The following is an 8483-nucleotide window of genomic DNA, read 5'->3' on the forward strand; positions in this document are numbered from 1 at the left end:
AACTCATAATAGCTATGTTACAACAACATACCGGCCACGTTCGTATTTTATTGTTTACGCATCATGTAACATCATACTGTACGCTTATTCAGCATGTTGTTCTCTATTGTATTTTGATTTTAAATTGCCTTTCAAGATGACATATCTGTTCTATGTGTTGGATTTTATCAAGTAAATTTACCCCATACTCCGGTGAGATATATATGTCTTTTTCCTCTTCGTTGGGCATTTTATGGCTGGTGCGACTTATAGTCAGGTGCGACTTATAGCCCCAAAAATACGGTAGATATTGCATTAAAACCGGACGTTTCCAGCTAGAATAGTCATTAACCATATTAATAATGTATAGAGTGTTTTTTCTGATTAGTTTAATGTTATTTCCATTTAAAAAAATTTTTTTTTTTTAAATGCTTTTCTTTCAATAAGGGGGAAATTTCGAAGTGACCCCAAACTTTTGAACGGTAGTTTACATGTGTAAATAATGGCTTCCAACTGCAGTATTTCGGGTGAACATTGACAGACGAGCACATATTGTAGCGCCTACAAGGACAACATCAACTTGGTGACACTACACACTCAGCAGGAAAACGGTACGTTATTTTTATAGACAAGCTTCCAAGGTACTTCCGCTTCTCTGCTTGTGACTTCCGTTTTACACTTTCTCCATCCCCAAAAATAGTGGACCTGGAGTGGCATCACTCATCAAAATCCCTTAAAAAATACAATTTGGAAATACCGCATCAATTTGCCATCATAAAGACATGGAAGGACAACATGTTCATGGAGGCAGATGTAGAACCAAGCCTGTGTTATGGAAGGTATGTTCTTCCTATCCCTGCATTTTCATGTGTCCGGTGCTCAAAAAATACTAAGACTAATATCTTGCGCATGAAACAACTTGTCTTTAATATTGTTATCACGATGATTGTACCGTAATTTCCCGAATATAACGCGCACCCGTGTATAACGCGCACCCCAACTTTACCTGTAAAATCTAGGGAAAATTCTTGTACCCGTGTACAAAGCGCACCCTAATTTTAGCACCAATAAATATGAGTCTCGTGTCTCGAACTCTTATAAAGTAAGCGGTTGCAGCATTTTTAAATCATTTTGTCAATTTTCTAAAAAAAAATAGAATATTACTTTTCTGTGATAAAATTGCTCACAGTATACGATAATTTTCACAAAGTAAGGAGTTGTAGAATTTTAACAGAATTCACCAGCGGAACTAATGTTGGCAAGTTGTGTAGTTCCCGGGGGGAAGTTTAGTTAAGGGAACAGCCGGAAGTAAACAAATGTCTTGTGATTTGTGTGCAAGACGTACGTTGTTACTTTGTGAGTTTCAATGTAAATAAAACAACGCGGCTTGGCTCAGTGGTTGGACGCTCTTCCTCAGACTCCTGTCCTACCTCGCCACACGGTCAACATTTATACGAAACGGATCACCATATACGTTCTCTTCAAGACAACATCGCCATGTGCCGGCATTTTGTAACGATAAGAAAAATGTACCGGTAAATAATAAACGAATAGTTAAAAAAAAAAACCATTTTATTAGAGGTGAAAAATATCATGAAAACAATTATTTACCACATGAAACTTGATTGTTATATCACTGTCGTTCAGATTAGGTAATATTCTGCTGGTCCATGCTTACAATGGAACATGAATCATGATGAATTTTTTTTTGTCTCCGTCCCTGTACCCGTGAATAACGCGCAGCCATGATTTTATGAGTGAATTTTGGGGGAAAAAGTGCGCGTTATATTCGGGACAGTACGGTAATTGTGATGATTTTTAATATTATTTACTAAAACTACTATAGAGTCTACCCACATACCACGTGTTCGCGTAGGGTTCCGCCCACTTGTCCGTCAAAACATAGTGTTAACCTATTACGGCTACGTACATTTCTCCTATTTACGGCGTGTTTTTCTGATCCTTAACATTAATAATCAAAATGGTGAAGGCGTGTGTGGCTGTTGGTTGCACTAACAGAGAAGATGGAAGGAGAGACTTGAAATTTTACCGTATTCCGAGGGATCCAAATAGAAGAGCGAAATGGACGGCTGCAATTCGACGTGAAAATTGGACACCAAAAAATCACCACAGACTATGTAGTAGTCATTTTATATCCGGTAAGATGCATTTAATATATATTTAGAGGGTTTTGGCCTGACAACCACAATTAAGATCATTGCTAGGCTAATCGCCGACAACATACGACGTAGTACGACATAGTTTCAAATTCAAGATGTTTGTGACTTCCCTATCTTCCACCATCGTTATTTTTTGAATAATATTTAGCTGGTACCAAGTAAAAGAAACTGGCCTCGTCTACGGGGCTGACAAATAACCACAATTAAGATCATTGCGAGGCTAATCGCCGACAACATACGACGTAGTACGACATAGTTTCAAATTCAAGATGTTTGTGACTTCCCTTTCTTCCACCATCGTTATTTTTTGAATAATATTTAGCTGGTACCAAGTGAGGGAAACTGGCCTCGTCTACGGGGCTGACAAATAACCACAATTAAGATCATTGCTAGGCTAATCGCCGACAACATACACGTATGTATGTAGTGCGTGCTATCGCTAAACCATATAAACATTAAAAGCCTTAACTCCATTGACAAACGACATGAAATACATTAGACTTGACAGTGGATGTTAGCAATAACAAAAGAATTCGAATTGAAAATTTCGTAACTCACCTTTCCAAGCACAAGATAGATTCCTGCCAAACGAGGACCTGTTTCACCCAACCAGCAACGAAGTATTTATAAGCGTCCAAGCTCTTGAAGTTTTTCGTGAGAATAGGCTGATTTTGTGTGGACAAGATCATTTTAAATATCAGCGTAGCAGATGTCCCCAGAGGAAAATTTTATTGCTCAAAGCTTGCTCTTCTATAGCTCGGGAGATAAATTTGAGATTCTCATCGTAGCCTCATTGCAGTTTCTATTTTGTCTAAAATGTTTCTCAGATGTTTCTCCTAAAATTCACTAGGAGAAATAGGTGAGACAATAAATTAGAGGGAATCATACTTGAGACTTAAGGGAGATACCTTGCTAATCTCAATTCAGTGTTTTTAATGACTCCTTTTTCTCCTTTGAAAAAGAAAATGAGCATTATTGGAGCTACTATGGAGAAATATACGAGTCTCTCGCTCACTCTCCCTTCCATGCGCGCGCGTCTGCGCGCACACACACACGAGACACTTAAATCATGTGACCCTCTCCTCCCACCTGACTGGATTCACCATTCTAAACACAGATCATCCACTTCATAACATCTTGATGGACCAAAGAAACAATGGTGGACACTACTCTCTCGTCACTGCAGGACAGAGGGATACAGAAGATACACCCAAAGCCATCAGGCTTTATTATTCTAGAACAAATGGCTTTAGTGAATTCCAACACAGTCATATTACTTGAAAATTGAGTACTGTTGAGAATTTTGGTCAAAGAATGTGGGCGGGCAAGTGGTGCGGACCCAAACGCAGGCAAATGGAGGCAAGGCAGACAGGCGGGCAAACATTTTTTAATTAACACCAACAAAAAACAAAGTGCAAACAATTTACAACATTTCAAATAGCTATAATAACATCAACAGCCATAATATTAACAAAAGTTCAACACAGTTTTTAAGACAGCAAACAAAAACCAAGTCTCAAAGCCCAGCAGTATTAGGGCTTTGAACACTGCAACAAATGTCTAAGTACGTCTAGAATTTATGTTGTACCCCTCATGCGACATTTGTTGATCAAGGCTTTTTTCGACTGGTGTCCAATCATCCAGCGTACTGCAGCGCATGGTGTAAGCTGCCAGTATAAAAGAAAGCACAAATTAGAAATTGAACTAGAAACTGTAATTTCTGGAGAAATTACTATGGGGCTTTGCTATGTGGAGATACAGATCTTAGCCCTGCACAGATTGGTTTGGGGACCTTTCGAGGTTGGAAATGAATGGGAAATTTGGACGTCCATGACCGTCAATGGCTTCGACTTACATATGCGTCAATGAAGTCCAAGTACATTGACGTCAATAGAATCTACATACTTGGCTGTCAATGGCATGGACGTACATAGCCCTCATCGGCAATTGAGTACTTGTGTGTCAATGCAATGTGAATGACAATGGAAATGAATGGGAAATTTGAACGCCCATGGCCGTCGGTGGAATCCAGGTGCATTGGCATCAATAGATTTGACATACATGGCCGTCAACGGCATCAATGCGATGTTAATTACATTACAAGTGAATTAGAAATTAGGACGTGGCATCCCATTAAAAATGAATGGAAAGTTTTTGGCAAATTTCCAAGGAACCGTAATTCCCCCCCCCCCAAATTCTGTATACAACTTTTATGCCACTCATCATCCCAGAATTTTTGATGCCCCAATGATGACTTTTTTTTTTGTGTGAAAAATCAGCGTTCACATGCGAACGGAAAATTTTTCGAGGCTGGTTGAAAAATTCATTTGCAAATCAAATATATATATCAAATGCATTTCAGTGTATTTTTTACTTTTTCTCATTTCAAATAATGGGCAGCTAAAACAGTTCAGAAAATTGTCAAAACATTTTAAAGAATAAAGTTTAAACAGTTCAGAAAATTGTCAAAACATTTTAAAGAATAAAGTTTAAAATTGCAATCAAGTAGTAATAGAGGTCTGCAGGTCGCAACAATTAAAAAGCTTTTTGCAAATTGATGCCTATAATGGAATTCCCCCCCCCCCCATTTTCTGAGTCGCTTATCCTCAACGAGATAATTTTGATTTTAAAAGAACATCTTTAAATCAATCAATCACCACCCCCCCATGTAGAAATAATTGTACGAATGGAGTTGCAAAATTCTGTCACCAAAATACAGTTTCAAGGGATGTTACACTCCCTTTTCTAGACATTTCTTTTTTAAAAAAAAAAATCCTGTAAATCAATATTTGTTCCCTAAACTGCCAATATTGATAATAATCCCAGTGATCAGACACTAATAAACAAAATGGTTATTATAGTGTCCAATGCAAGTTAAAAATAACAATCACTTTAAAAATTAGATAAGCCGTGTAGTAAGATAATAACTCAATTACCACCTTGGTCATCTCTGGGTGAGTCAGGGTCTGGGTCATAAAAGCTCATCTTCTTCGGTGGGTATCGCGCTCTTTTGGGCATCTCTTTTTTATTATTTCCTGCTGGGCCATTCAATCTGTGAAATATAATACATTTTAATTTTAAAAAGTGGTTCAATGTCTTATTTGGTTTTACACTGTCATCACATCTCATAATTTGGTACAGCAACTTCTTAATATCTTTAGATACACACATTGTGTTCATTTAACCATATTAGACCACCGAAGGACTGAAAAATATCATTTAAAATCCCCCATACCAATCATCGTAAAACAAAGAGACATTAAACTAAAAATCCATGATGATCCATGATGTTAAGATTTCTGTAAGAATTGCACTTTTATTGGACAAGTTGTTGGGCTCTTCTTTCCTGTACACTGCTCCTAAAAAAAAACTTTTTATTGCTAATATATCGTGAAAAGATGCACCTTCTCAATTCCCTATGTCTCAAGTTTTTAATGTTAATAGGGTGACCATATTTTGATTTCCCAAAAAAATAGGCAGAGCAGCATGTCCTCGGGGTACTTAAATGATACACAGAATTTACTCAAAGATGCCTTATAACTACAGTTTTAAAGTATGCCTTCTCTGTATGGATAGAATATTCCGTTATACTACAAAATAATCTCCATATCCAGAGACACAAATTCAGATAGGCTTCCCAGATGTTTTTCAACATGCAACATTTATTTTGCCAAAAATAATCTCCCTTGGCTGTTTCCAAAGAAGTCATCCTTCTCCCGTCCAATTCAGCCGATCGGTGTACTTCCGCCAGCTGTCTGGCTTCATGGCACAATTGTAACGTGTGTGTCAAACATAGAGCTCAGAGAAAACAAACCAGCGAGTGCAGGGGTCGGGAGATTGAAGGAGAGCGGGAGGGGGGCATTGAGCAGATAATTGACCATGGAAAACCGGCGATATGATCCTTTTAATTTCAAATGAGTAATTATGAAGGAACTCTTCACTATTAAAACTAGGAACTTTTTTCTCCACCAGAGGGCCCACATGCTCTTTGGACGAATAATACCTCATTTATAGAATTTTTTTTCTCATTGGAATTCGATTATTTTTTTTTCCCCTTTGGCTTAATGTGGTTATGCAATGGATTATTTTACAGTATCATTAAAACAACAGTTCATACAGATAATGTTGCGCTCAGGAAAAAAAATACAATTGTTAAAAAATAAATAAATAAAAAAAAAGAAATATGATATTATTTTGAAGTAATGCTACTCTTACATGAGTGACATTTTTGCCTACTCTATCCACCTTTGGTCACCCCAATGTAAACTCGTTGCATGAAGCTAGAGAAAATGGGTCTCACTGCAATGAGAAGATGTTCCAATTGTACACAATTTATGTAACTCCAAGACTGTCTAGGGCCACTGTTTGTAGAAATAATTCCAAAGTTAATATTTTTACATGAATATATTTACTTCAGTAAATTCATGGCCCCCCAAGCTAGCTAGCTAGCTAGCTTCACTATTTGCCACTTATTGCCGACCAGTCCCCCCCCCCCCCCCCCCCCCCCCCCAAAAAAAAAAAAACTATCAGAACTAGCATAAACTAGTGATGGGACGAAATGGGCCGAGGTTCCGAAGCTTGTGTCGAGTAATGGGAGGGGTGTTTCCACGAGGCTTGTAGCGAGGCGCGCGTCATTTCGGCAGAACCCGGAAATGATGACGTGAGAAGCCTCGCCGGCCGGCTGAAGCTGGTGTACGCTTCGGAAGTGATCCGACGTTCGGCGCGCATTGCAAACACAGTAGGCTACAGACTACGGTATAAATTGGTTGCAAAACGCAATGATGATCGCCTGTTATCTCACATTTTGTGCATTTCGGGCTCCTGTACTTGTTACATGATCTGTGCGCAACAGTGCAACCAGTGCAATCTTTTTTCGAGCCTTGTCCTTTGCTTGCGATGGAAATTGCGCAAAAAAAAAGCGATCCTCCCCTGTATGGGAACATTTTCATTTGATTGCTTTCAATAAGGTAAGGGAGAAGAACTACATTAATATAAATGTGAGTGTGTGTACCTATCTGAACCAAACATCAACAGAATGAACAATCCATTAGTGTACTGGGAGGCACAAAAGAATACCTACCCAAATTTATAAAAACTGACACTCACATTTATCAGCACCCCAGCTTCATCTGTGCCTTGTGAAAGAAGAATATTTTCTAAAGCTGGTGAAATATTGTCCAAAAAAAAGAAACCGTTTAAAGCCAGCCACTGTGGGAAAGCTATTATTTCTCAACAAAAATGAATAACAAATTATCCTTAGTACTTGTTTTGTTATTTTTGTTTTGTTATTTTGTTCACATACTAAATTACTAACATAAGCACATTCATATCTTTCTCATAATCAAATAACCATTGAATTCTTAACAATGTTGACCTCTTGGGCTTGTAGACCACTTGATGGCGCCATAGAGTAAATGAAGCACAATGAAGCTTTGCTACATGTGCAAACCAATTGGCTGCAAAGCTTCATTGCTTCATAAGGCTTCATTTGGCCATCACTAGCATAAACACAAGCCATATAATTTATACCCAAATTCCGTTCCACAAAGATGTTACTTACCCTCTTTTTTGTCCTGAAACGGTTTCTTCCTCCATTCTTCCTGACACCAACTTCATGAGTAGTACGACTTGACGTCGTTAGGTCAGCCTCCCCCTTATGAGTTAACCAATGACGAAGCAGCATTTGTGACTGATGGCGCTTTCTTCCAATGTAGACGTTAGGTCTGCATTATCTTCAGGGTTGAAAGTTCACAGTGTTTCGCGCCACATACAGCTTGACAGTGCATGAAGAAAACAGCGCTGCAGCGCCGGTCAACGCTGAGTGGTTTCAGCTGCATTTTAAGTAAGAATTAATTTACAAAACTGTTCTTTATATACGCATGACTACATAAGGCTAATAAAAATAAATAAATAAATAAAAATCTTTTAAAAAATATTCATAAATTGAGTTTATTTGGCTTTATTAATATACAATACATTTTCAGTTCTTGGAGTTTTTAAAGCCTTGTTTTCATTTTAATTTAAGCTAACTGAAATGTTTACATCTTCATTAATTCAATATCATATTATTTCGTTTTTATAAAATTTAATGACCTTATAACACCATCATAATAACAATTTTAGAAGGGTAACATTATTACACGTCAGTAAGAGTTTTCCTTTGTGCATTTTGTACCTACCGGTTTGTAAATGTACCACCGTGATCGTTTTCATTATGATTATTGATTTTTTTCTAACTATATGTTAATCAATTTCTCTTTATATATAATAACTATCTCTTCATATATAATATACTTTATAATTATTCAATTACTATAACCCTTT

General features: G+C 37.5%; 1 long non-coding RNA gene across 1 annotated transcript; it reads right to left on the minus strand.

Moving 5' to 3' along the window:
• Positions 1-3681: 3681 nt before the first annotated feature.
• LOC130916375 (uncharacterized) lies at positions 3682-8064 on the minus strand. Its single transcript, XR_009063255.1, has 3 exons — positions 7720-8064; positions 5099-5211; positions 3682-3826 (listed from the first exon to the last, which is right to left on the minus strand). It is a non-coding gene; the product is annotated as an uncharacterized LOC130916375 (long non-coding RNA).
• Positions 8065-8483: the final 419 nt, after the last annotated feature.

The sequence above is a fragment of the Corythoichthys intestinalis genome, chromosome 5 (genome assembly GCF_030265065.1).
Source record: "Corythoichthys intestinalis isolate RoL2023-P3 chromosome 5, ASM3026506v1, whole genome shotgun sequence".
Lineage (NCBI taxonomy): Eukaryota > Metazoa > Chordata > Actinopteri > Syngnathiformes > Syngnathidae > Corythoichthys > Corythoichthys intestinalis.